Here is a 26,560-nt window from a genome sequence, read left to right as displayed (position 1 = left end):
TTCTGTGTTCTGAGAATTTCTACCAAATAATAACATAAAAAGAATGTTCTCATGGGGATGCTTGAAGCATATGCCAATAGTGGCATGTGAATACTGGTTTTGCAGTCAAAAGAGCAAACTAAAATGTATTGACTGTAGTTACTTGATGTTTTCAATACATTGGTATTCTAGTTGTTGAATTGTCTTACCATGTTAACCAGGAAGCAGATGGCATTATACCACAGAGGTGTATTTTTACTGAAAGAAACTTTAGAGGTTTTGATGTGTTTTCTTTTCCTCTTATTTCCCTGATGGCTTCTTTTTATTGAAGAGTAATGTGAGGAGACCTGGTAGCATTTTTATTGCTTTCCCATAAGTCTGAAATAATAGCTTGGTGTTTCGTTGCCAGTCAAGTTTCTACCAGTCAGCTTTATTCTGTTTTTTATCATGTGACAGTGGAATATAAAAAGTATATGTTTGTAGTTTGCCCGCAGAAACTGCCTCTTTTTTTCATACTTCAATTAACAACAGAAGACTAAGCTCCAATTGGTCACACTTTTGTAAACTTCTAGAGCTCGCTTTCTTCATTCTGATAAAAGGAAGTGCCAAGTATAGGCTTGGTTTCCCAGGAAATTTTGAGATGCATCTGGCCTCTTTATCTGTGTGTGATAGACAGTTTGATTTTGCACACATTTAGTCATTTGCATTAGCCATTGAATTAATTCGGGTTTTGTTAAGTGGTCCCCCCCACTGCCACCCAACATAAGTTCACACTGCTCAAATGCTACCTTTATTGATGAATTTCAGTGATGATGTGCTGAACTGTGGTAGAAATATTATCTGTCACATGAGTGGTACCATAGGTGTCTCTTACATAAACATAGATTTTACAGTTTTCATTTATTCCCTCAACCAGTAAGAAGAGTAGAAAGCAAGTTTCAATCTCCTTTCTCATAATGTGTAGGGCCAGACCAAATTATTTTTGGATTTCCTGTCACCTCCTTGGCTGGTTTCTGTGGATGGCTTATGTTGAAAGCAACAGTAGTGTTTGAATTTGAAAGGTTTGGTCTTTGGGTTTTCATTCTTCGTTGAGAACTGTTTATTTGTATGTGGTTTGCCACACTACATGGATAGTACTATCAAATCTGTGCTTTATTATAGGTTTATAGCAGTGGAGTAATGGTAGTAGTTGCATTTATGTTCTTGCCAATTCTTCCTTTTTGAAGGAGGGAAATAAAACTAGATCTGTATCTCTGTTACAAAAGCTAATAGTTAGAAGCAAATACAATTAGAAATGAACCTCATTACTCAATTTAACTTTGTTTTGCTGCTAGGAGTTTTAAAATTGATTTAGTAAATGTCCAGGGAGTTGTTCAGTTAGCCTGCCTGACAGTAAGTATCTAACATTCTAGGAGTATTTCTGGATATATTGAACATATTTGACACAAAGTTTTACTGGTTAATATTTGCCCTGGGTTTAATGTTAGGCAGCAGATCTTGAATTGTATTTGAGTTCTGGAATTTGAAGGAAAAATACTTCTGCAATTTGAGAACAATGAAGGTGGTTGTTCCACACCCAGCGTTACTAAACTTAATTAATTAATTAAACTAAAATTAATGTTCTTACCCACTTGAGCCAGCAGTAAGGTCAGTGTTTGGTAATAGTTTTACTCACTGCTGTTTAAGGACAGGATTGTATACATGTATGCATGCATGTCAATGTATATACTTATATATATGGGGGAGGTGTATATGTATATGCATACATGAAAAAAGAACTGCTACCGTTTTATGAATACAGCAACGGAGTTTTGGCTGATAGTCTATATTTACGTTTCATGTCCAGATCTTTCTTGTGATGCTGCACCAGATGCCAAATATTGAATGAGAAAGCTAGCAGCTGTTTCCATTACAGCATTGGTACATTAGCCTCTACAGTTTATTTTCAGTTTTATATTCCCCTCCAACCTTTCCTAATCACCCTCTAAAAAGGATTTTTTCCTTCTGCCTCCAATTCATCTGCCTCCAGGGTTCTGTATTATTCTTAGCCTTAAAAATGTAAAATCTGCGTGATTTTATTTTTTTCTTCTAAGAGCTTAATGCTTTGACTCTTGTTCACTGTGAGCAAGGGCTTACAGTCTTTTCTCAAGTAAGTAGTTCATTGCATTATGTCTGTAAGCCTACTTGAGATGAGTCCAGGTTACAGAACAGGACCCAGTATGACTAATTTGATTATTCTTGTAACAACCTGAGCCACTATATGGTTTGGTGATTTTTTTTTGTTGTTGTTGTTTTTTTTTGGTTTTTTTTTTTTTGGCATACCATCTGGTTAGTGTTTTGTTCATTCTTACTCCGTCCCTCACTGTCTCTCTGATACAAATAGTTTCATGCCTATATGGTCTTATGGCTGAAATATGACTGAAAACTGCATGCAGTACAGTGAAGCACATTCATTTTCATCTAGTACCCGTTTATTGCCTTGAGCACTGTAAATCTGTCAGCTCTTCACGATGCTTTCACCTCTTTCTTCATTTGCTCCAGCTTCTAGTTTGACAATGTTCCCCTGAGGCAGAATTCTAATCTGCTTCCAATTAGTTGCAAAATGTGACTCAAATTTCCACATTATGGCTGCTGTTTTACTTGCACGCACACATCTAGAAACAAATTAATGCTCTTGAATATTTATATTTCAGCCTTCAGATGTACTTTAGGAGGAAAAGTTGCCAACTATTTTCAAACTACTTCCAAGATCTACATTTTTCCTGAATCTGTAATATTTGTTATAGGATTAAAATGCCCTTTACTGCTTAATTTTTACAAAGCCTTTTCTGCTGCTTGGTAATTATTGAAGGTATATTGCATACGGATAAATTTGAAAAATGAACAGTACTTATAATTTAGGTTAAAATTTGCTTGTGATTACTGTGCCAATTCAGGATATGAGGCATTTCTTCCCCCCAGGGCTAGTGCAACGTGTTTTTTTTCTAAACCTTTAACTAGTTTTTCAGGACAAACATAATTATCTGCCACCTGTCTGCCTACCTCTTATTATCTGGAACTCCAGAAATTGTCATTTGGCTGGGGGGAGGGAGATGGAGGCTCATTTTGCTCTTTGAGTCTTAATAATAGGTAGAGCTGTTTGTCCCTTTGTATGTGTCTGTATTTGTGTGTGCATGCATACAGATCAGTGTATGGGTGCACCTTTAAAATATTTTACATAAATTTTGACTGTTAAGTGTGGAAATGTAGACTAAAAGACCATGGAGATGACTGGAATCTGAACCCAAGTGGGATGCTGAACTTCAGTCCTTGCGGCAAAACTGGCATGAGAGGCTCCCTGACAATTCTGCTTTATTGCCCATCCACCTTAATGCCTTACGTCTGTAGTTGCCTATACGGAGTAATACAGTGTATTTAATTCCAATATACCAGTAGCTAAATTTATAGGTGCAAATCTTTTGTGGAGCTTAGCACTCTGCAGCTTGGCAGATTGATGTCAGCAGCCATAACAGACTTTAAATAGACTGGCAGAATTTCATTGAAAGTATATTGCTGAAGTTGATGTTGCTAAGTACCTGTCATTACTAAATGAGATTTGCACCTGCAAATTTATCTTTTCGTTTACAATAATTCACTTATTTATAAACACATTTTAAAAATAAATTAATTGTCTTTATGTTCCCACATTGAGGTGGTAGCCAGCTAGTCCCATGTTGTATGTATAAACATCTGAACGAAGGTGAATATACACACGCTGTGTTTTGGTTCATAGTCTCTGAGAAGTTACTTTCCACCAAGAACAGAAGTGTAGAAACAGAGATAAATGAGAATGCCCTTTATGTTATTTTGTGTTCTCTTGGGTTGTGCATGACTCTCTAACTTCAGAAATGAGAAACCTAACGTGTTATTTACTTCTCTAAAGGTTTTGCCTACTCTGGTAGGCTCCTGTGATTCACAACATTGTTTAATAAGGAAACAATATTTGCAAACATTGTGAAACGCTGCAGCAGCGTGACTTTTTTTTTTTTTTTCATAGAACATCAAAGTCTTTGAGGTTCAGCTCTGAGCCATGGTGAATTGCAGTTGCTATGATTGTCAGTTGTTGAGAAAAAAGTACACAGACAACTAAAACTGAAGTGAAATGCATATATTTGTAGCTTAGGATAAGTGACTTAAAGATATCCAGGGTGTTTAACCAGGCCAGCACATTAAAAAAAACCCACACATCCACACACATGTGTACACACACACAACCACACATTATTAATTTTCCAGGCAAAAGCCACAGTGCTTCAGAGAAGCATTAAATGCTTTTGTTGATAGCTTATAGTTTTATACGCTCTAAATGAGCTTATTGCCTTTTAACCAGCACTAAATAATGGAGGAACCTATGAGCCTCCACATTGGACAGCAGCCAAGCAGCCAAAGAAAGCAAGGCGGGGGGGGGGCAAGGGGTGGAGGGAAGGAACTGAATGGTTTAATTGTAGAGCAAATCATTTGTTTACAGATTAAGACCTATTTGGTAGCCAGATCCTATGGACAAGGAGGTGAAAAGAATGAGGCACTAAGGTACAGGAAATGAGCTTTATATTTTGTGACTAAGTCCTGCTATTTTTGCCTCCTCCTAAAGCAGAGGAGGCAAGGAAAAAATGAATTGTTTAACAGCAAAGACTGCTGAACAAAGTGCACATATTAAGCAGGAACAAAAGGGTGGGAAAAGGAAAGCGTTGATGTGCTTTACACGCTTACAGGAACCTGACAACTGGAGCTGCTTCCAGCTATGGGGCACTGGTGGGCAGCAAGAGGAGCTGCCCTATTTTGTTTTCCCACTGAATGGGGTGAGGGAGAAATGCCTCTGTTAATGTGAGTAAACATAATACATTTTCTTGAATCCCGCTCCCTGAAATGCAGTTTGGCTTGCTCACAAGACCTTTTTTCCTGTTCTTCTTTCCTGGTTCTTTTTCTCACCTCTCCCCTTCTTAAGGGCAAGTTTTTTAAATGAGCCTTTGTTTCAGTACTGTAATTAATTAGTTCACAGTTCAAATGGTTAAGAAGTGCTTGTGGTTTCCACTTTATTGTTGTACAACATTATTTTAAGACTCACTTACTTGTGGCCTGTAAATTTGAAGATATCATTTTCGTGAGTCATTGGTTTAAAGATCAAAGTCAAGAAAGCATTATAGCAGAAGTGGAGTAACCTCTGCAGTAAAGGTTGTTTACGCTTCTTCATTTGAACCTCCTTTTTTTCAGTAATTTATAGCCTTTCAGAACTGTTACCTTTTGAGTTGAATTTTCTGTGACTTCTTTACTGTAATATCCCTACCATCACTGCCATGAAAATGAATTTACGAAGTCTGAATAGGGAAAACATACAGTGGGGAAAAACCATCATGGAAAACAAAATATTTTATTTATACAGAACATCCCTGCGGCTGTTAGCTTGGCGAGCAAAGCCTTCTTGGAAAATGATTGTGAAAATTGGATTTGATTTTATCAGATTATGAACCTCCTGAAGAATATGTTTGGCCTATGTAAAACTGGCTATAAATATTGTTTTCCATCATGAATGGCCATAGTAGCTTTGCACGAGAGAGGGAGTGAGCATAGCTGCATTTGGCAAGTTGTGTCTGGTCATTGGAAGTCATTATAAAACATGCTTTTAGTTTGATCCCCTTAAAATTACAATAAAATGGGCATTGGATTTTTTATCTTGTTGACTAGTGAACAGTTTATGTAAAGAAAAATCGAAAGATTGCAGGAATAAAAACAACTTGGTAGTTGTTAATATTTGAAATTCAGTACAGAAATACCAGCGTTAGTGTACATTGCATAGTTTCTGTAAGTGGGTAGGAAAAAAGTTAATGACCTTTAAGTGTGACCTTTTAAATGCTTAGCAATTCTGTGTGCTGTTTCTTTTCATTTTGCTTGGTTGAAATTTACTGACAGTATGTAAAATATTACTCTCTCTGCTTATGTATAAGCAAACATAAAGAGCATTGTTAGTGGTGTGTGCTATTAAAACTACTACACTCTCAAAGAGTCGTCTGTGTAGTAACTTTAATGATAGTATTCTTCCTCATAGAATATTTTTTCTTTATATTAGTTTTCACTGTATTTCCTTATCTAGAGAATGATGAGAGAGTACATGGTGAATTGCATATGGCTGTATTCCCAAGTAACAAGCCACCTTGCCCATTATATTTAGAGGCAGAATCTGATTGCTTTGAAATGGGTAGGAACATTAGCACTAATACCCCTACAAACAGAATACTGCCGTGAAAGTTATGTGAGAATTTGGTTTCTTATATGCAGTCTAATTACACGCATATTTCTGTACGTTTATATCCCTTTGTTTTCTCCCTAGACAGTGAAATGACTGTTTCTGTTGCAACATTAAACCAGTCTGTTATCTGATACCTATTTGTTAAAATGACCAGTGACACAGTGTTTTAAGTGATTGAAAGCAGTGTTCTAAGTGACCCTTAAATAACTTTATGTTCTGGCATTGTGATTTTCTTCACATTGTACTTTGGAACTTATATAATGTGATGAGTGGCAGAGCTAAAATACTGGTCTGTAACAGGAAACTCGCGATAGGAAATTTCAAGATGTAGCATCCACGTGGTAATTTTTTTTATAATTTTATTGTTATTGCTGCTTCTAACAGATACAAGGATGGTCTTCACGGTGCATGTTAAAAATGATAGCATTGAAATAACAGGTTAAGTTTCATGAATTCTCAGGACAAAATTATTCTTTTTTTGCAGGTGTGTGAGGTTTAACTGCCAGTAGACAAATTCACTCCAGGCTAAGTCTTCAGTTTTGGATCAATGTAGTGAAGTACATTGTAGAAAGTTAAGGGTTTTCTTTATTGGTCATACCATATCTAAGTGCTTGATAGACTTAATGAACTTCACTGTCTCCTTGGTAGAGTAAAAAACAATAATTAAGCAATGTTCCCTTAAATGTGGGCCTCAGTAAGTTCAAAAGGAGATTAGCATTCTAAATAAACAATTTAAGATCAAGAAATTATTTAGTCTCTGGATTTTTTTGAAATTGATACAGGCTTGGTTTGATTTTTGTTGTACTGGAAGTCAAAGGGCTGGTAAAAATCTGAGGAAAAAGGAAGTTGCTGACATGATTTTTACTAAAGATAAAAATAGCTTTGGATAATATTTATGGTGGCATAAGAGCTTCTCTTTCTGTATGTTTAGCAACTTCTAATTCTTTGAAGAAAAGCCATGCATAAATAAATTACTTTCAGAATTGAGTTGGGGTGAGTGGTTTAACCTGCACTAACAAATTTTCAGTCTCTTGCAGCAGACAAATCTTTGGTAAGCTTAAATAGAGAGGTCAGAGAACATTTTTCTCTGTCCCATTTGGCTTGCATTTGTATGGCCTGTGGGTGTTTTTGATTTGGTCTGGCCTTTGTTGCACAGAGGAGCCACTGTGCTTTTCTGATTTTGCGAATAAAGACCAGCTCCATGGATGAGGAGTGTGACACCTTTGTTGTTCGTTCTTGTACTTCTAGTATTTTCAGTGTTTTGACTTAGAGAAGGTCATCTGATCTGGAAATGGAAAGTCAGTATACCAGGTTTTCCAGGTAATTAGGCAGATTTGGTTTAGTCATTACTAAATTTGTAAAGCACCCTCTGAGAGACCAGGCTATGAGCAGGGAGGAAATATTAATGACTTTGAGATTAATTGACTCTCCTTTTAGATTACAGTTTAGTTTCAAAATAAACTCATAGCCCACTTTAGAGTTTAATTATTGTATTCATTGGTTTGGGGTGTGAGAGCAAAGCATCTTTACATGTCTTTTGAGGAGGGAAATGTAATTTCTTTGGTTTGGTTTAAGTCAGGCTGCACTTACAGGAACCAGTACCTCCAAAACTAACTTCTCTTAGAGTACTACAGAAATTCTTTGATACCTTTATGGATGTGGAAGTGGGCTATGATAAATCTTGTTTCTTTGATTTCTGGACGTGAAAGGTCACTATTTAGCTCAGTTCTCTTGCAAAAGGTTTTGCACAGGTCTCTTACAAAAGAGTCTCTGCAGCTGTCTTGGCTGTACTGTAGTCCTTCCATCTGGATGTGTAGTGAAGCTGTATCTGTGAAACAGGCATGAATGCAGTGACACTAGGACAGCTGGCACTGCCAGAGTGTGTCTCAGCCTGCGGGTATCAGTGGGACAGTTCTGTTTACTTTCTGAAAGTGAGACTTGAGCTATAATCCCTTGTGGAGTTCTAGTGGCACCTACCTACCCCCATTACTATAAATACTCATCACTAATGAGTACTTTCTTAATTTCCCCCCTTATTTTTCTACAAGGTGGACCAGATTGGCTGGGATGAAAGGTGGGGTTACATGGGCAATGTGGAGGGAAAGGCAGTGATCTCCAGAATAGATGAGGTGGGGGCTGGTGAAGAGTAGCTGGGTTTGGTACCCTAGTTTCAAGTGAGCTCAGTTGCAGCTGTAACAAGGTGTGTGACTCCAGCCTAAATGTATTGAGTTTATTTGGGTATTTAGACTGACATTTGCAATCTCTTGGTTAACCAGAGCAATTTATTAAAACAATATATGAAGAGAAATGGGCACTGAAAGTCTTTTTACTTTATTATGTTGCATTGACTGCTTTTTTCATGAAGGCCGTCACAACTTCATGCTTAATTTTCTCCTCATTTCCACAAGATCAGTGGTTATTCTTACTTTCACTTGCATTTGTGTGATACTACATCCTCACATTTTAATCTCACATTTTAGTGCCTTTTTTTCTCATGTTTTACCATATTCAGTGTTAGTAGAAGAGGTAGAATATAGGGAGAAAGTTTTCCTCAAGACTCTCCTGTTCATTTGGATGATTGTATATGTAGTCAAATCTCTGGTTCCCTGGTGTATTCTGTCAGTTTCCTCTGCTGTTTCTGTGGATTTATCAACCAGATAGTATTTCCAAATTAATAGGAAAATGTGTTGTGAAACTGCAAAAATGTACAGAAGTCTCCAGGGTAAGCTGAGTATTTGGAAAAACTCTGTCGGGGCTTTCCTTTTTGAAAAGCTTTCATTAACCTGAAGGGACAGTGCTGGTAGAAACCCAGCTGCTGAAATCCTTGTCTCCTTTGCTGTCCTGTCTTGGGAGTCTGCATCTTTAGCAACATTTAAAACTTCTCATTTGGCTGTCTGGTGGCCAGGTGTTCTGCACATAGCTGGGAAGAATGTGACAGATAGCAAGAAGGACGGGATTTGCAGGCGTGATGAAACTGGGTCTCTTTATGTGAATGAACCTCATTTAGATAAGATGAAAGTTCACCCTTTGGTTCTTCAGGGGATGCTGTTTTGGGGGTGTGGGGTGGTGCGGGGAGGTTGAGCAACATCTGTCTTCTCACAAGGAGAGCTTTTTTTTTTTTTTTCCCCTCTCAGTTTCCACACTTGCCACCAGACTCGGGAAAACGCAGGTCTTGGAACTGGTCCAAGACAGGAACAGCTTTGTCTTTATGGAACTCTTGGGTGCTAAACAGTTTTGAGGGGATCTTTCATTGGTCCCTTGATATCCCTGTGTACCCAGTGAAATAGTTAATGGTAACCTGTGGAAACAGGTAACCATATGATTCTTTGGGCAAATTATATAATTTGATAGATTATATGCTCATGTGCAAATCTGTGCTCTTTAGGGAGCCAGGTAGTGGTGTGACTATAGAAATAACATGCTCTTGCTCTGCATTTAATGCACATTAGCTATCTTTCTATAAGCTATTCTATGATGAGGAAATACAAACCTACCTCTTTAGAAAGGAAGAGGAAGCAAGAGAATGTATGCCTGTGGTAAGGAAAGGACACTGAGTCTCTGTGTTGCCCACCTGAGGGTTGTGACACAGAGTGACTCATGAATATTGGCTTCATTGTCCATCTGTGGCTCTAGTGAGATATCGCAAGTGCTGTCTTTAATGCTGAAATGTAGTTTTTCAGTAACCAATGTAAATCAGTGAACATTTTGTGTGAACTTATTCCTTTTAGATGTGTTTTCACAGCGTAGAGAAGCCTATGGCAGTACCTCACTAGCAAAGAGTTTTTCTTCAGTACCCCAGCATTTTCATATAGATGCTTATGCTTGTACTTACTTGGATTTCAAGCTTCTTTCATCTCAGCAGGAGAAGCCGAAGAAGCACAAGAGATGCATATTGACTGTTGCAGTACTGGGGACTGAAAGCAAAACACCATCTTTCCTGGTTACAGTTAACTTCTGCTTGAAGTCTTGGTGGCTTAAACTGGCATCAGTCCCGTTTCTTCTGGAGCTTCCTCTTCCAAATTTGTACACGCAGATATTGTAGGAGTTATTATGATGATGACTAATGCCATTTACAAGGCAATGGGAGGGCTGGCTTGAATGACCTGGCCTGAGAAATGTGCTTTAGGTGGTTGTAGAAAGAGACAAAGGTATTTAGTGTATGAGGCAAACCAGCACAGTAATGACAGAAAAAGATTCCAGGCTGTTTTACTGTGTCGAACCTAATGAAAGATCCAAAGAGTTGTATTAATAAGCCACAGATACATACTGTACAGAGACCTGTAGTCGTTTCCATATAACTCAGCTTGAAGAAGTATATGTAATTGGAGAAAATATTTTGATGTGAGGGGTGTGGCTGTAAATCTTGTGCACCTAGACAGTAGAGGTCCTCTTTGGTTTCCGCACAATATCCGTGAGTAATTTAGTGGATATTAACGTTGCCTTTGATTATCAAACAGCTTCAAATTATGGTGAAATAATGTTTGTTCCCAAGCCGTTAACTTTGTGAAAAGTCACTGTATATTAGTTAATTAATGATGTTTATAGGATCTGCATGTTGTGCAATAAGCAAATTCCTCATGTTAATTAAGACGTTAGTGTTATAATCTTAAAATACAGTTATCTGACCTTTTAAAAGAATCGCTTGTGTGCTGCTCTGTGCCACTGTTATGAGTTAGAAATGAAAATTTACTAATGAGTATGTTTTCTCACTAATGAAACTACATGTGGAGATCTCCCCGTGTGTCTCCTGTTACAGTCTAAAGTGTTGTCAGTATTAACATCTGAATGCCCCTCCTCCTCAGTCATCACCACTGAATAAAATTGTTTTGGATTGTAATTTTGCAGATTAGCAATTCCTTACTGCCCATATTGCTCTCGAAAGCGCAAGGGTAGCCTAAAATGGCTGAAGATTATGATGTATGGCTGCTAGTGTGAAACTGCAGCTGTGAATCTCAAAGAGGATGTAACCATGCAGAATTGCTTTTAGATGGTCATTAGCGCTGCATAAGTACAAGCCTCTTTTTCAGATAGCATTTACTCTTCACGGTTCTTCTACTAGTGTGTGATGGCAATGTCATTTGCCAAGCATTGAATAACAATGAATATTTTATTGAAGTACAGTATTCTGAACTAGTGCTTTTTTAAAGCTATTTAAGTGCTTAATTTTCGTTTGACTGCTCCTTTTCATGCAAATGTGAGTGTAGCAGAAAAAAGCCAATACATCCTCCTCCCTTGTATTTGACTAAGCTGGAGGCTTGTGTGTGGGAGAAGAAAACATGGCTTGATTTGTCAGAGGTATCCACTGGCATCCTATCCTACTCCAGTTTTAGTCATCTTTTCTCATTTTGCTTAGAACAAACACGTGCAAAAAGCCCAGAAAGCTTTCTGTGTCATACTAAGCAAAAAGCAAGCCAAGAAACAGTCTCTTCCTTGCCACTAAACAGATGGCTGACCAAATTCCAGATTCCTTTTATGTGAATGAAGAGAGGAATTAGGTCTAAATATTTCAATACATGGTTATTTCGTTTTTCTTCCAAGGATCTCAAACCACTTGGAGGCATTACGAGTTCATTTCTGAAGGTCAGATTTTTAATGTGGTTAACACCTACAACTATGGTAAGATTTTTGAACAGTCTAGCACCTACTTTTGCCATTATGAGAATATGAGGGAAACCCATGCACCCAGTGTGCTTTGTTCTTTTGAACATCTGGCCTCTTGTTTTGATTTGTGAGCTATTTTGAAAATCTGGCATCAGTTCTGGGGTTTAAGTTCTAATTAAATATGGTACACAGCCTGGCCATAAGCTTCACAATACCCAGAAGGAGGGAAGCGGTGGGGGGGAAAGCTATCCCCATTTTGTAGTCAGTGAAACTGAGATGTAGAGATCATAGTTGCCGAAAATTGCCCATGTATTTCCATCAAAAGTGGCTTTTAGACCCTAAATCCAGACCAAAAGGAATTCATCAGTGATGTCAACATTCTTAGGTTTTGGAAACACAAATTAAATTGTTCAAATTATGGCACGGAAATTAGCCATACTATGCCATAAGCACTGACTGTATCCATTCCTACATTATCATCAGACTCCGTAACATGATTTGGGAATGTGAATTAATATTCCCCTGTTTGGTGGCAGAACACCAGATACTGTGTTCTTTCTATGGAGGAGTAAAAAGTACTACTCAGAATTCAAGTGCTGTGAAACTAATTTAAATAAAACAGATGGTGATTTGCTTTTAATTATTAGCAGTATTGAAAGCAAGTGGTCTTCAGTAGAGACTCAAGCCAATCCTGTCTAGGATAACTTAAATAGTTATTTCTTTGCTGTGTAAGAGTGAAAAATTTTCCATATAATGCCTACCGATACCAAAGAAACTTGTGTTTATCTGATTTTTTTTTTCTATTTTTTTCTCTGTGGAAAAGCTAGGTTGTGATGTAAGAATGTGTATGAAGTTCTTTGCTTATATTCAAAGTTTGTTACTGTACCCTAGGTGTCCGTGTATACTTTTTCCAATGTTCTCGTGTGTGTGCCTTTTCTTCTTTTTCTATCCTCAGCACATAAGCAGGATATCTTCAGGTATCTTTGATCCAGTCTTTTCTGCTTGGCCATTCGTCATATTGATTCTTCAGTGATAAAGGAAGCTTTGTTCTCAACATGGTTTTAACTGTACAGTATCAGGGCCTGTCACATAAACGTTGACATCAAAGAGGCTTTGCAAAAATGTGTAATGTTGCAAAAATACAAACCGAGTTGTATTATACCTTTTTGTATTTTGGATACAAAACCAAAAATTGACTAGGTTGGTTTTAGTGTCCAAAAGGAGTGGAATTCCAGAAGCACATAAAAACAATGACAAGAAAATGTAGCTTCTTCCTTGTTGAGTTATCTAAAATGCTAGTAATAATACATGAGATGTAGCTTCATTTTTAATCTGTCAGTATCCTTTTAATGTAATTGAGCATTGATACGATTTCCTATGTTTTCAGATGGAGTAGCTCCCTCAAAATTGAAAAATATGTATGCCACTAATTTCAGTATCTGAGCATAGTGTTTTCTACTACTTTCTTTGTGAATAGGCTTTGAACTATAATACTATGTTACATATTGAGAACGGTTGTCAACCAGTGTACTTTTTATGTTTTATTGTAGTACAGTATTTACTTTAACCCATTTAAGAGTTAGTCCAATAAGAAGAAAAGGGAAGGTAGCAGAGGTGTAATAAACACTGGTTTAATTTTTACAGCACAGTACATTATGGAACTATAAAATTGTGTGATTAGCTAAGTCATTAACACTGTCTTAGAGCAAATAAATGTTTAGAGCCTGACACAGCACTGAAAACGTTTCTAATAGTCAATTTAAAAAGTAACTAGTGGTGTTGGAATAAAGATTCTGCTGCTGCACGTTATCCAGAGCTCTGTGTTAGGGCTGCCATCCAATTGTTCTGATGCATTCTCTGTTTTACAGCACTCCTGTCTGTATCATTTTGACACTTCTGTGCCATGTAGAGCCTGCAGAGCATTTGTGTATGATCACCACCAGAAATAAGTTAATTGATTTAAGTCCTGCTGTCCACTTCATGAAAAGGTGTCTTTTAACTTGCTGGTTTATCCTGCATTTATTGGTGGTGAGTTAGGAGGCATAGTAAGAGCCAATCTGAAAGTCATTAGGGTCAGTTAAGTTCTCCACTCTTCTAATAGTATGCCATTGATCCGGGTGCTATGTTGGTTTATGCTCTCAAATCAAAAATTTTCAGTTATTTAAGAGGTCTCTCATTGCCTGGTGTGAGACATCTCAAAAGTCACAGATTTTTGTACACAGGTTGCTCAGTGCTTTCTGAAAATGATGTCTTTAAGTTGGAAATTCAGAAAATCTTTACCCTGTTTTGAATACAATCTAAAAATAGATAAACAGTCTCTCTTTTTAATTTGCTAGATACTGGGAGGCCACTCCTGTCAAACTTAACTTATGTCACTTGGTGCGTGAAGTTCAACATTTTGTATTATTGTTTACCTTTTTTTTTTTTTTTTACACTATTTACTATTATTGTTACTATTGTATTAGTTAATTCAAATTTGAAAACAAACAATGTTTGGAAGACAAATTTCCTGTCCCGGCCAGCTGAACGAAAACATGGCCTCTTGATAAATTTAACTTATTTTAAATCTTCCCCCACCCCTTTTTTTTTTTTCTATTTTTTCCAGCTGGATGATGGTTGAATCACTTTCTTGTCTTATGATGCACTTATGAAGTTACTGCTTTGGAAGACATCTTCCTTATAAATGTTTTCCCAGGTTTGCTTTTAAGCAATTAAATTGCAAAATCACTGGTTTTCATAGAATGACAGAAAGAGAGAATACATAGAAATTAAACACTTGAGGTGTTTTAAGGTGGCTGTCATAGCATGATGGGGTTTTTTTTGGACATGTAAGAGAAACGTATTCTTTTTGGAGATATATATCAGGGTACATTTTCTTCTAAAACAGTTGATATATATTGCCAAAACATGTCTAGGATAAAATAAAAAGTATTTCTGAAGTTGTGTCAGCTGTCAAGCAGCTAGTGATAGATGTTTAAGGACCTGGTGTGTTCCAGGCATTGCTTTTGCTGCGGGAAAAGTGAGAAAAGGACTCTCATACACAGTATTAAGCTATCAAGCATCAGTGTGAGTTAAAGATGTTACCGTCTCTGTGGCTCTGCTGGCAGAATGATTTTGAGAGCATCGTATGTCCCTTTCGGTGCAAATTGTACACTGAGCTCGTGGTTCCGTCTCTGCAGAAGCCGATTTCAAGCTGAGCTGTCACTGTCATAACTTTCCCATGGACCCTGGATAACTAACTGACATGTCAAGATGATTCCCACCAGAAGTGTGAAACAATTTCTGGGATTGTTTTTGGCCAGATACATGTTGTCCACCTGTTCAGTTGTAGGAAAACAAAGACTGATTCAAGACTTAGTTGAAATTTCCGTTACAGATGTCCCTGAAGCGGTAAAGCGGTGGAAGCTAACATTGCTGTGGTTACCTGAGCAAACAGTCTGGGACTGACGTCTCTTTTCTCCACTTGTTTACTAGTGGGTCAGTTCTACAATATGAATCTGCTACTTGAAACTTCCTGCCTTTGTGTCCTTCCATGTGTGGTTATGGACCTCAGCTGTGTTAGTGTGAATAACAATATGCCATTCTCCAATATGATATGTATGTGTAATATCCCACCTAAAAAAAAAAAAAACTGAACGGAAGGAGTGTCTAGAAGACAATGGCAAAATGGGAGCTTTTAAACTGGCTCATCTGACAAAGTGTATATATTCTGGAGCTGTGCCTGAAGGTGTAACTTTCACATTATTGGCTCTGAGGTAGTAGGTGCAGTCCAAAAAGTCCCTACTTCTTGCCCCTCTTTGCTCAGAGGTTAATTGCTGGCAGCACCTGCAATAGCTGATAGAAAGGTACCTCTGGAAAGAGCCCATAAACAAAATTCTCTGTTCCAGATCACATACCCTTAAATACGGTATTGGCAGAATTAAACACAGGTTGTTTGCAGCCATGCTGTTAAGATACCTCTCTGCTTTTAAACCCTTGAGTAGAATCCAGGCAGGTTAATTGATGACTGGGCAATGATTGGACCAACCTTAAAGACTATCCAGTTAATATTGCTGCATTTAAAATGCCAGCAACAGGTTGGTTGAGATCCATCTCAATAGGCATGTTTACATTTGCATGGAGGAACAACTGGTCTTGTTTCCATTCATTTATATGTAAGAAGACTAAACAGCTAGTCAGCCATCCTGCATAGAAGTCAGTAAGAAAGGCAGAGTTGTGGGATTTTTTTTTCCACACATTTGAAGACCAAAATGAACCTGAAGATGAGTTGGTAGTATTTCTACTTTAGTTTTTCTAAGTCATTGGTGTGAGAGAGTAAATGGATGCTTTGAAAGCTAGCAAATTTGTTCATAATAGTAAACAGCTCTAGTTTTGAGGGAGATAAAAGCCATCAAACATTTGTGTGCATGGATGTTCATTTCCAAATATCTGAATAATGATTGAGATTGTATAATTGATACATTTAGGAAAGCAACACATAAAAGTTATTGCCTTTATCCAGCAAATAGAGCTTTTGCAGCCTTTCACAACTTCCCATATGTTAATGAAAAACATTTTCTGAGAAATTGGCAGCATCATGCTATGTAGCTGATGCCAGCTTTTTTCATGGACCAGTTCAAGGCAGAGCAGAGGGAAAAATGCCTTGTTTTAGTGTGTGAGTTACTCTGACAAGCTTTCACGTTGCCCCTCCTCTTATTAATATTCTTTTTGATGTGAGCTTGTAAAACAGAGGATTGGTGGTTAATCTCTGGGATCTGAAGGGCTTTTGGCAGTGGCCCATAATTGATGTGTTCACATGGCTGTTGTCTGACTACTAATGATTAGACAGCAATGTTATCTCCCAGCTAAATCAGTGTTGCTTATAAATCACACTTGATAAACTGCAGTATCATTTCTTCAAAGGATCTGTACATGTCTATATAGTTTGATAGAACTGCCAGAGTAATTTCATGAGTTCATGACAGCTTAGATTAATTCTTTATTTCAGTTAAGCAAAATAATTGAATTTCTACCAAGTGTACAAAAATGTTTGCCTTTGTTACAAGGTCATCATGCAGTGAGTAGCATGTAAAAGATACATACACTTAAAGCAGAGGAGAGAGTAGAAGGTGCAGGTAACTGTGGAATTACACGTATGTACATGAGAAGTGGAACACTTGGACTACTGATTTATATTATTTGTGTCATGGTTTAAACCCAGCCAGCAACCAAGCATCACACAACTGCTCAGTCCCTCTCTTCTCTCCTCACCCTCAGTCCTGCAGTGGGGTGGGGTAGAGAGCTGGAAAAACAACTAATTGGTTGACAAAAAGACAGTTTAATAGGATTGCAAAGAAATTAGTAATAATAATAAAAATGGTAATATACAAAACAAGTGATGCACCACCTGCTGACCAATGCCCAGCCCATCCCTGAGCAGTGATCCCTGCCCCACTGGCCAGCTCCCACAGTTTATATACAGAATGTGACACTATATGGTATGGAATATTCCTTTGGCCAGTCTGGGTCAGCTGTTCTGTCTCTGCCCCCTCACAGCTTCTTGTGCACCTGCAGCCTCCTCGCTGAAAAATTGTTGACTAGACATAAACATTGCTTGGTGACAACTAAAACATCAGTGTATTATCAACATTCTTCTCATCCTAAATCCAAAACACAGCACTATATGAACTACCGGGAAGAAAATTAACTTCACCCAGGCTGAAACCAGGACAATTTGAAGAGAAAGACAGCTTCATTTACAGCAGGTGTTGATCATAGGATTACACTCTAAAAATAGTCTGTGATACAGGCTAAGAAAAGAGGAAGTGAAACGTTAGATTGCAGTACTGAAAGACGACGTGTTTCAACAATGGCGTCTGGGATTTTCTGGGTGAAATCCTTTGCATGCCTTCATTCTTTGACAGCAAGACAGGAATGATAATTACTTACTGCAACTCTGCAAATATAAACTTTTGTCTGTGTTTGGGTGCTTAGCAGAGCATGCTGATGAGGATCCCAAGGTACTAAGGCAAAATCAATAAGGAAAAATGTCTTTGAGGTAGAGACATGAGAACAGATATCTCAAGGTGACCTGCTTCTCAGCCACAGAAACTACAAGATGTGTCTGTCAGTTCAGTAGCCTGTAATCAGATGATTTGGTGCTGATAGTGTTGATCCTTTCATGAAAGAGAATTAGAAGAACACGAAACATGTGTTTCTTCTCCCTACCAAAACTTTGCAGCTTCAGAACTGAGGCATGTAGGTAGGTAAATTTAGAAAGGTCTCCTCTGCTGACTGCAATTCTTGTATTTGCCTTTGTATTGTAAGCTTAATCCTTCAGTATTATTGTTAAGGATTAATAGAGACTTTGCATCAGTACCATGTTCAGTTTAGGAAAAGACAAAACCAAAAAAATTTGGAGAGAAAAGGTATTAGCAGTTTCTTCCTCACAAGGATTAATTTCATCTGAAGAATCTTTACTGTACATGTATTATTTTCAGAATATTTTTAGATCTCTTGAAGAATTATTTGAAATGCTACTGTTCTCCCTGGTAAAACAAACACTACAGTCCAAATTTTGGCTATACTTATGCTTCAGTGGAACTACTCTAGATTTACATCCGAGTAAAGGTTAGAGTTAAAAAAATAGTTGTGAGGAAAAAAATGACATGATAAATTTGCTTTCCCTAAGATACTGTAAATACATCAAACTGCATCTGAGAATAAAGATTTTATTTTTATTGTTAAGTATAGATATTCAGCAGTATGTAGTTGCTGGGGTAGCTAGATAATAATGCTTTAGCTCATTTTTCAGTAGAGCTATCACAGTGAAAAGGAAAGCTGAAAGGTAATTTTAGAAGTGTTTCCTTTAGTGATGTGGTAAATAATCATGAATGTGTGTGTCCCATTCTTGGAATTAATAATACTGTCTTGTTCTTAAATAAAATTTGAACACAGTATCATGTACTTGGTAGTGTCTGTGGCTAATACCATGAAGTTGGTCTAAGAAATACAGAGAAAAACTAACTGATACAGGATCCTACACACTATTGAAAAGCCCAGAAGGGGAGACAATAATAAGGGCAATAATACAGGAATAAATTAACCAAAGATCCACTTGTCTTGCTTAGGAAGCCTAAGGGTTAGCTAGATTAAAAAATTAGGGGTCTGTAAACTCTGATGAATAGAGAGCCATGAAGTAAAATGATGGATTTTCAGGGTATCCTAAAAATGTCATCCATAAGTATCTAGTGAGGCAACTAAAAGATTTTTGGTATAGATAGACCATCAAGGAAGCTCAGTTCTTTTTTTTTTTTTTGGGAGGGATTACAGAGGTTCTTTGACAAGCTTTTGGAAAAGAAATAATAGTTTAGTTGACTTTTCTCAATAAAAAAGGTACGGAGTTGAGAAAGCAACAGCACAAATAATAATATATGGAATTTTACACTTGCAAAATAGAGTAGTCTGCAAATGGATAAAAGGCAGCAAAAACCTAGTGATAGGCCATTGACATTCAGGAAGTCGAAGAAGTGCAAAGTAGTAATTTATCTTCTGAGACTTGTTTGCTGCTGGATAATACATTACGGATTCCTGGAAAAACTCAGAAAGTTATATTGATTCTGTATGTCCCTGCACTCCAGAATGACTGAAAAAGCAGCTGTTCCACCGAACTGCAGTAACATTGCTGACTAACTGAAAGCATCTTTTGTTAATAGAGAAATTCTGTGGGGGGATCATAGGGTTGTGGCATGATTTGCTTGGACATTGAGAATGAAAACGTGAAATGTAACAGTAAAATGCATTCAGTCATGGTGCAATTAAATGATCCATTATCTTCCTATATACAATAAAAAGTGGGAAGATTTTCCTTGGTCATTTGGTGTCTTCATATGTTACAGAGCAAGCATAGCTTCATTGCTGGGTCATGGTCTCACACCTGTTAGAAATAATGATTGGCAACTTCAGGATACTGTTTATTAATAATGCTGTGAGATTTCCATAAGCAAATACTTTTTTTTTTTTTTTTTTTCAGGCTTAGAACCCTGAAAGGTTGAGTGTAGCAGAAAATTGGGAAGAAAAAGAGGTGATTGTCATCTTTAAAATGAAAATGGTCACAGAACTCGATAGAGCAATACCTAACTAGCACTTGGCTGTGCCTCAATTTTTACCATATTCAGTCACATGACACCATCTGATACTGGTGGTCATCTTATACACATTTCTGGCTAAACCCAAACAGTTCAGAGAAATTCTTTTCTTGACTGTTCAGAAAAAACCCGTTATTGACTGTGGAATATGCTGTATTTGTATAAATGGGATAGGTATTTTGAGCTAATTTCAGTGTTTATTCTATATGAAAGCTTAGCAAAACACCCAGACTGACTGAAGAAAAGTTTGGAAGTGCAGACTGAGGAGCTGACCAGGAGAAATTCAAGTTTCAAAGAAGGAAGGTGTTCTAGAGACCTATGGACAAAATTATCTCAATGAATACAATTTTATTGAGCTGAAAGAGGAGAAATGTCTTCAGTAGAAATTTGCAGGTGGTGATCTGGGCATCCTCCCAGGACTGCCAAACATTGGAGTTGACATACAGTTTTACACAGATGCAGCCTTTGGCAGGAGGGTATCACTGACAGCTGTCAAATGCTAATCTTTCCCACAATAAAATGGGTGAATGGCTTTGGGAAATCACAGGCATCTGAGCTATAACAGAAGATATAACAAAGGACAAGCGCCATTGTTTCTCCATTAGACCCTACTCAGAGCTTTTGAGTTTTCATCATGGTCTTCATTACACATTAATGCTTTATTAAAAAAATAGTGGCATTATCATGCCAGTGGAGGTGTTGTAGGTACAGTCACATAATGTGTGAGGACTTTTGGAGGTCTGCATGTAGAAAGAATATGTAACTGCCAAAGATTAAGAGTTTACAGAACTGCGTGTGCTGGTTCAGCAGCTGATAGGAGCAGCACAGAAGATCTTGACTACAAGTGGGATTTTTTTCTTTGTTCCTTGTAGTAAAAGATTAGTAGCATAGTAAGAATTTTAAATGGATTTTTTTTTCTTGAAAACAAATATTGAGAATATTGAAATTATTCCAGATGTGAGCGATTTTCTGATTTACTGGGGAAAAAAAAGGTCAGTTTCTGTTATTGTGTCTTTTTGCTTGTTTTCCTCCTTATGTCCCCCATGCTCTTTAACTACTCAGTTCATTGAAGTGGAGAAGTTGATTTTAAGAATAGGAGTTACTTAAAGTCTCCAAGTAAATGCTGCTTGTGTTACTCAGTTCAAATAGAAGTATATTTTTGACTATAGGTTTTTAAGTCTAAAATTTTGATGAAATTAAGGCAATCTGAATCTCCTTCGTGCTGCTTTAATATTCAAGCTCTTGTGATTCTCAACTAAGTTGACCAAAATAAGTGACTTCTTCAGTGCTGCTGACATTCCTGTATTTTGAATGTAAGACTTGTAATAGATATGTCTGTTTCATGAGAAAAACTCATTCTGCATCCATCTCTTGTAGTATTTCTTTCCTAAGCATGTCTGTCATGGCACTTACCTTTTCTTCTGACAATTTGTTTTAGAGCATTTTTTTTTGCCAAAAATGCCTTTTTAAAATAATAAGCATGGGTTTAATAAAGAAAATAACTTCAGGTAATGACCAGTATTTCATATGTATAATTAAATCCTTCTCATCTCAAAATTAATACTACTTTATTTAAGAAAATACAACATCAGTTAAGTTCGTTGTCCAGATGCTTCTGTGTGGCTTCTTACATGAATTTAGATGCAAGAAATACTGAACTGAGATTAAATTGAGATTTTTTTCAGATTAAATGGAGATTCTTCATAGGGGTAGTTTCTGTTACGTGGTAGCACATTTAGGTATAGCTTTAGTTTTTAGCTGTTTAAATTTTTGTGAAGCAAGGTTTGTAGCAAGAGAGATTTAAAGATCAATGAGATGTCTAGAAATGTGGACACACTCTTGAGCATGCAGTCATCCCATGTCACGTTCTCCCATATTTGTTTTCTTCCAAAATAGTTTAATGGGTTTCATTAGAATTCTGATTTATGATGCTGGGAATGATCTTAGAATGAGGTCTTCTGAGGTCACTGTTGCTTTAGAAAATTAAGGTAGAGGCAAGTAAAACCCAAGTTATCTCCCTTTCACCTCCAGATCTAGACAAAGCAATGTGGAGAAGGCAAAGCTTCCATGTAGGGCTGAATTACTTTATTTCCTGTTTTTCATTTCAGCCATAGTGATTCTGTGAAGTATTAATTCATGACTCTGAAGAACTTGTCAATGTAATTTTCAAGGTTGGAGGTTTCTTTTTCCTTTCAGCCTTTATGTTGGTGTATTTTTTAAGGGAGGATTTAGTTTTGCAAAAGGTCAGCCTTAGCTTTTTAGGCACACCCCATAGTAGGGTTTGGATCTTTCCACATTTTCTTTCTACTAGTGCAGACGTTCCCACTGGGTATGCTTACAGTAGATTTTTTTCTCAGTTTAAAACAACAGTGCCCTCTCATGAGGGCTCATCCTGAGCTTAAACCTGCCCCTGCCTTTCTCCTAGCTGTATATTTGTATATGAATTAAATGGCTTTTGGTTTGTAGATTTCAAAATCAGCTCATGGATGACACTACAGTAGTGTATGACCCTGTTCAATCTCAAGTTGGTAGACTATGTCATAAATGAGATATATCTTCAAAGATATACCTTCATTAATGAGGTGGAACTACACATACATTCATGATTATGCATGTGGTGGCATTCTTCGATGGGTCACATCACGTGGCCTGGCTGCATGGCAGCTATTTTCTAGTTTGCATTTTGTGATTTATGACAGAAACATTTCACACTTAACATACAGATTTTCTGAACGTTTTCAAAGTTGAAATGAATGGAATACATAGATACAGAAGACTTCCACTTGATAATATGATCAAAATTATCCATTTAAATGTCTGTGAAAAGTGATTTTATTTTGAATACTACTGTAAATCTGCTTCTGTCAGATTAGTAGCATGTCAAATACGGATATAGGTATTCCTAGTATCTCACTTTCATTCAGGTGAGTTTTCCACAGGAGTACATAAGAGATACTCTGTCTCATAAAGGCTTAAAATTCTCCCATTCCTGCAGGAATGGGAATATGATATGGCTTATGGCACTAGTATGATATTGGGCTCTCTCTCATCTGGGAAATCCCCTCAGATCTGTATACTTTCGTCTGTGGACTTGGCATTACACACTGGAATTTCTCCCCTGATTGCCAGGAAATTGTGTACAAAGGACACATAATGTTAGTCTTCACACAGAATGCTTCTGATGCTTACACTGCATCAGAAAAATGGGTTTTGATGAGCAGAACATAATTCCAGCATGTCAAGTGCCTAAGTAACTGAAGGAGAGCCTTGTTTATTAGAAAGTCTTGCCTGTTTCTGGTTAGGATGGTATTTCCTCTCTCTTCCATACCCTCTTAGGTATACTGACTAATGTTACACAGACACCAAAATATTTTCTTTTTGGTCATGTTCAGATAGTGGAGCTCCATGGATCATTGACTACATTGCTTGGCAGGCATCCTTCATTTTCTGTGAGCTTTCTACTACTGAGAGCCATAGCTCTGATACAATCAAATACTTGCCAGTGGAAAGCTGCCATGAATAACACTCTAGCTTTGTAGCCTTTGTCACTAATCAGCTCTCAAAAGCTCTTGGAATTAGGTGAATTAAGAAAATATTGCTTGAATATTTCTGTCTCTTTTTGAAGCCCTTTGATAATGTGTATAAAGAGAGCATCTATTTAAATAACCTTCCTCAGATTTAGATTTTCATTCTCATATTGGAATCTCTCGTGTGATAAACAGCAAGGCTACTGCTTAGTATGCGCCAACACCTGGGAATAATCATGCAAAAATAACAGTGAGAAACTGCAGAGCATCTGTTCTTGACATTAACTTTCCTCAGTTTGACAGACTGCCACCACCAGATGTTAGTCTTATGTGCCTTTTTTCCACTGGAGATGGCAGCCTTCCTGCCTCTCTTTGCCTCTAATAGCTTACATCAGTGCCCTTTGGAGAATTAATGAAAACAATTGTATCACCACAATGATCGCTAAGAGCCACCACTTCGCTGTGTTGACATTATGATTATCAGACAAGATGGGATAACTTTAAAACATGGAAAACTGGGGTAATACTTAAGCTCAGCATCTTTTTTCTTATGAGTAAGGTCATATTTGTGCAACGAACATGAAACTCAGGGATGATGAATGTCTATTTAATTCTCAACCAAAGGCATAGTGTTTTATTTCACAGCCTCTTTTATTGCAGTAACCACTCTTTGGTCTTACCCTGTGTGAGTGTTCCTAGTGGAAAAAATGAACATTTATTAGTAGGTCTAAATAAGCCAGAGCTGAGTACAAATATTTGTAACAAAGAACTTAGTTGGGTACAGTGTCAGATCTGTGCTTTTTTTAGCTCCCTCTCACTGTTTATAATACTTAGAAAATGGAAGACACATCTGCCAGTTTGGTCCACATTCACTTAAAACATTGGGTAGTTTAGTATGATAATAGCAAACATTTTGGGTTTTTTCTCAGGGTTTGTGATGAATATGTTTTATGAAAGAATTGTGTTGCATGTGTAGTGGGAGGTTTTGCACGGCTTTGCAAAACACCATGTAAACTGTCAAACAGGGATGCGGCTTAGTGTTTCCTAAGCACTGGACTCCATTTATGTGCCAGTTACGAATCCTGGATTTCTTCTGGCTTGAAGTAAGATGCATTAAAAACTCCTCTGACATGGGGTACACGATCCCATTTCACTATGAGTCCCATTACACAGGCATCCAACTGTTTGCCCCCACTCAGCATCAGCCAGCCAGGGTCTGTGTAGCTTAGAATCAGTGTCCCCCTGTACTGAGCATACATGATTATGGTTTTCTGTTACGCAGCTCTTGAGGGTCAGTTGATATTTGACTTGCTTGTGTGCATTGAAGTCTGTTCTGCAAAGCATTCTTGCATGGGCTTGAGCTATGCAATTGTGATGGCATAAAGAAAATAATAAAAATATCGTTGCTTGACTGCATAGTTTTTATGCCGCAGGAACTCATCTTTACTCAGTATTGTTTTGCCTTTTTTTTTTTTCTCCCACTTTGTTCTGTCTCTAACCTGAATATTATTTTAGTCCTAAATAAAAAGAACACCCCCCCCGAAATGAGGAAGAGTTTGGAGAAGAATGTGGTTGTAGGTCTCTACTCTCTTCTCTCTAGTTCTAGTATGACTGAGATCAGAATCCAGGCTGGTCATACAAAGATCACACAAAACATTTTTGTTAACTGTTTAACACACTTAAGGCTTGTATGCATGATTAAAAGTGTTGGCTCTCAGTTTGTAGGTATGAATGATGCTCAAAGCAAAAGAACTCTTACAAAGGCCAAATGTAACAATTGTTATAATTTTTAAGAAGTTATTTTTAATTTTAGATCTCAATTTTATTTTCTCATTATGAAAAATGGCCATGTGATGGTGTGAGATGATCTGTGATACAGAGGATATATAATACAAAGATAATACTCTTTAGTCCCTCTTCTCTTTGTATCCCTGTTTGCCAACTTGGCTTTAAAAGAAAGCAAAAACTAACTTTGATCTACATTAAGATAAATTTGAGTGAAACCTAAATGACAATGTACAGTGAGTCATGTCTTTTTCTGTTGAGTGTTCTTATGGGGTCCAAAATTAAAAACAGTATCGACTTAAAGACATTTGGTGATCTACTTGAAAGCAGCTAGAAAGCAGCCATTTTAAGAAAATAATTGGATTGAAGGATGGGTTCTTGGTGTTATATCTATTATCCAGTGGGCCAAATAAATATGAATTTTATGTGGTTTTGCTGTTTGAGCACACTCATATCATCATTTAGTTATCTTTTATGTAACAAAGGGCTTTGTGGCCACTGCAGAATACTGAGAACCCTCAGGCCAAATTTGTAGACAGAAAATCTGCTACTGGGTATACTTGAAGTCATATGGGAAAGATAACTTCTTCAGTTCATGTACAGATATTGTCTCTGTGTGTATTGTCTGTGTACAGACTGATTATCTGGCGAGTCGTATTCTTCCAAATATGCATTTTGGAAACCCTGAGAAATTAGATCGTTTGGATTCATTGCTGTAGAAGTCCTCATGTGTTACTTCAAGTAGAAAAATGGAAATGTTATCTGTAAGCTGTTAGGTGGGTGATCATAATGTATTCTAAATTATTGGATGACAAAAGATTGTATTTGATGCCATATGGATTTTAGAATTGTTCCAAGTGCTAATTTCTCTGTGATGCACGTGATAAAATGGCATTTATATGTCTTTGTACTGTTTTTATAGATGTTTAAATAGAAAATGCAGTTCCCAGTTTGCAAAATTAATTTTCATACATGAATCAGTCTCTGTCAACACCAAGAAAAAAGTGGCCTTAATCCTTGTTGTGAAAATTTATTGTTATTTCATAGTAGCAGTCTATGACAATGGGGAATAGTCTTGTAGAAACTTAGCAATTTGCCTTGTTTAGCGTGATAGATATTTTAGTACTTAATTTTTCATGTGCAGTGTTTGGGCTGATGTCAAAAAAATTAAACTCGTAAGACTGAAATTACCGTGATACACCAAATCCCTGCATACACAAATGCAATTTCAGCAAACTGGGCTTTCTTTTTTTTTTTTT

At 37.2% G+C, this 26,560-nt stretch overlaps 1 protein-coding gene across 5 annotated transcripts in view; it reads left to right on the top strand.

Moving 5' to 3' along the window:
• Positions 1-26,560, top strand: part of ZNF608 (zinc finger protein 608) — a 90,232-nt gene that overhangs the window by 16,097 nt on the left and 47,575 nt on the right. The gene's annotated exons all lie outside the window — the stretch shown is intronic.

The sequence above is a fragment of the Patagioenas fasciata genome, chromosome Z, assembly GCF_037038585.1.
Source record: "Patagioenas fasciata isolate bPatFas1 chromosome Z, bPatFas1.hap1, whole genome shotgun sequence".
Taxonomy (NCBI): Eukaryota; Metazoa; Chordata; class Aves; order Columbiformes; family Columbidae; genus Patagioenas; species Patagioenas fasciata.
Note: the sequence above shows the minus strand (reverse complement) of the source record. Positions and strands in the feature narration are given on the sequence as shown.